Source organism: Leuresthes tenuis, unplaced genomic scaffold (genome assembly GCF_036924035.1).
Source record: "Leuresthes tenuis unplaced genomic scaffold, fLeuTen1.0.hap1 SCAF_20, whole genome shotgun sequence".
NCBI lineage: Eukaryota > Metazoa > Chordata > Actinopteri > Atheriniformes > Atherinopsidae > Leuresthes > Leuresthes tenuis.
The window spans coordinates 23,573,066-23,575,921 of NW_027325374.1; the positions used below are offsets into that span (position 1 = coordinate 23,573,066).

The 2,856-nt window shown below is 44.4% G+C and overlaps 1 non-coding gene across 1 annotated transcript; it reads left to right on the forward strand.

Moving 5' to 3' along the window:
- The first annotated feature begins 514 nt into the window (after window positions 1-514).
- On the forward strand, window positions 515-628 carry LOC140279092 (U5 spliceosomal RNA). The gene has a single exon (XR_011909290.1). It is a non-coding gene; the product is annotated as a U5 spliceosomal RNA (small nuclear RNA).
- The last annotated feature ends 2,228 nt before the right edge of the window (window positions 629-2,856 follow it).

Here is a 2,856-nt window from a genome sequence, read left to right on the forward strand (position 1 = left end):
TCGGTGAATAAGCTTATTCTCGGATTCCTGAAACTTTAGATTCGCTCTTTCTTTGACTGCAAAGTACAACGTTGTTTTTTTTGTTTAAATCTTTCTAGACATGGTAAATATGAAGGACAAAGCAGTTTTAACATAGTTTGAGTGAAGGAATTCATTTTATAGATAAAATCCCAAGAGTCTGCTGTGAAAAGAGAGTGAATGCGAAGTAGACTTTAACACGGCTCGAGAGCGAGCCGAGTGCGGGCTAATCGGGAGAATTGCTTGAAAGAAACGCGACACCGAATGAGCGGCCAGAACAAAGCCTCAATACGGTGTTCCCGTGGTGTTTGTGGCTGCCTTGTCTTTTGCACAGAGTAAAAGACAAGGCAGCCATTGAATAGGGCCTTATTGTTCCTACTTGGTCAGCCGAGGAGCAAGGGGGGGAGAGCAAGCGTTTCAACCAAGCAAAGCTCACCATGGGGAAGGTGGCTATGTCAACTAGCCTGATGCCCTGCTCCCACAGTGACGGATAATCGTACTCTGGTTTCTCTTCATAACGTACAAGTCTTTCGCCTTTTACTAAAGACTTCCGTGGAGAGCAGCACTAATGAGTTATTTCTATTTTTGGCAGGCTTTACCTTTGCGGGTGAAGCCCTTTCTGTCTGTGCAAAAGAAATCTTGTTACTGTGCAGAGTGACTTCTCTGAGTAGAGTCGCCTTACTTGTTGCGACTGTGCCGATGTTCGAAGCTGGAGTGCAAAGTTGTTGCTTGAATGGTGCTCGCTGGAGAGTGCGGAAGTGCAAAGTTATACCATTTAAAAGGGCTGAAGAGTGCTCAGTGCAGATTTTTCTTCTTTTTCATGTTTTATTGACAATTTTCACACCTTGCACATATATCTTTTTAAAACATTACTCCATAGAAACAGGAAAATTTTAAATTCAAAAACAGTTTAAAAGATATATGTATCATTTTAGTAAATATTCAAAATTCATCGTATATTTAGAAAACAGTTGTCTTGGTCATGTTATAGTCCTGCTGGCGCAGTGTGAATCCCATTTTGCTCCTCCGATCAGCAGACCTCTCAGATCCATCACAGTGCTCAGGGGAGATCCCCGCCCATTTGCTCCTTCCCACCTGCCTCACCCGGAGAGCCAGTCTGCTGCTGCTTGGACTTTTTTTTCTTTGTGGCTGCGTTCTTGGCCTGCCCTCTCCAGCTGCAGCCTCTTGGGCTGTTGCTACTGCCATCTGGATCACAGCCACAGGGGGAATCTGCTTGTGCCTTCTTACCAGCAAGTTTCTTGAGGTCCATATGGCGTCTTTGATGGCGGCCAGGGTGAGCCACTGTTTGACAAATTCCTCTTTCCTGAGGTTCTGATTTTGACAAAGCACCACTTGTGCTGACAGGACATCTCTTGCTGGTAAGTACGGGAAATTTAAGGAGTCGGCTGTTGCCCACAAGTCCACAGCAGCACTGCACTCCCAGAAGAGATGCCTCACCGTCTCAGGCGCGCCACAACCTGGACGGGGGCAGGTGGCCGTCGCCGACATACCCCTGGAGTGCATGACAGATCTGACTGGGAGAATCTCGTGAGCCACCATCCATGACAAATCCCAAAGTCTGTTCGGAAGAGCTGAAAGGTTCACACTGCGCCAAACTGTTGAGGGCTCGCCAATAGTGAACCCACGCACTAGACTCACTGGGGCCCGCTCCTGCACAACAGAGACCAAAGATCGATGGCACGTTAAAACTTGTATATCTTCTTGTTCTAAATTAAAATGGTTTAAAAATGTCTTTATAAAAGCATAACTTTCTGTTAGATTAAAAGACACAGGTACTTTCAGGTCTGATGGTAAAAGTCGTAGTCTTCTCAAGTAGGCCCCATCCAGAATCTTGCCATTGCAGCTGCCGCTGGGTTTTTGGATGGGTTAATTGCACACTTTAATTGGACAGAGGTAAAGAGACTTCCTAAAAACAAATACAGATCTGGTACTGCTTTCCCTCCTTTCACTTTTGGCTTCTTCAGTACTTCCCTCCTCAACCTTTCCCATTTGGAGTTCCATAAAAAATAAAAGATGGATCGTTCCAGGTCTAAAAGAACTCTTCGAGGTGGCATAAAGACAGAACTGGCAAGCAACAGCAGAGGTAAAATAACTGTTTTGATAATTAAAATCTTGCCTTCCATAGTCAGTCCTCTGAGTCCCCAAAACCCTAGTCGTTTCCTTATTTCCCCCACAATATCTGGACAATTTGTTTTTCCTTTTCCTTCTGTATCAAATTTGATCCCTAGTATTTTTTGGTCTCTGTGGGCAATTGTCAGGGGGAGTCCAGTCACCTCTGATTCTGTGCATGGTCCGTAAAATTTGGTTTGTGTCTTTTCTTTGTTTATTTTTGTCCCTGATCCCTTGGCATAGCAGTCAGTGACATCGAAAGTTCTATTTATAGATAAAATATCTGTACACAATATGTTAATGTCATCCATGTATAGGACACATTTAGCTACCAAGCATGCACTGCCTGGGATTACAACTCCTTTAATCTGCCGATCTTTTCTCAAGATCTGTGCTAAAGGCTCGATGCAACACACATACAAGAGAGCAGATAATGGGCATCCTTGCCGAACACCGCACTTCACTTTCACTGCATCAGTCAGGTGACCATTTATCACGAACCTACTGCTTATATTTTGGTACAGTAATCCCACCCATGTCGTCAGTCTTTGAGGGAAACCCACCTTTTGCAACACCTGAAAGAGATATTGATGCGAGACCCAATCAAAAGCTTTTTCAAAGTCTAAATTAAAGATGACAAGCCGGGTGTTTCTGTCTCTAGCGTAATCAATGATGTCTCGAATCAGTACGAGGCTGTCGGTGAGTTGT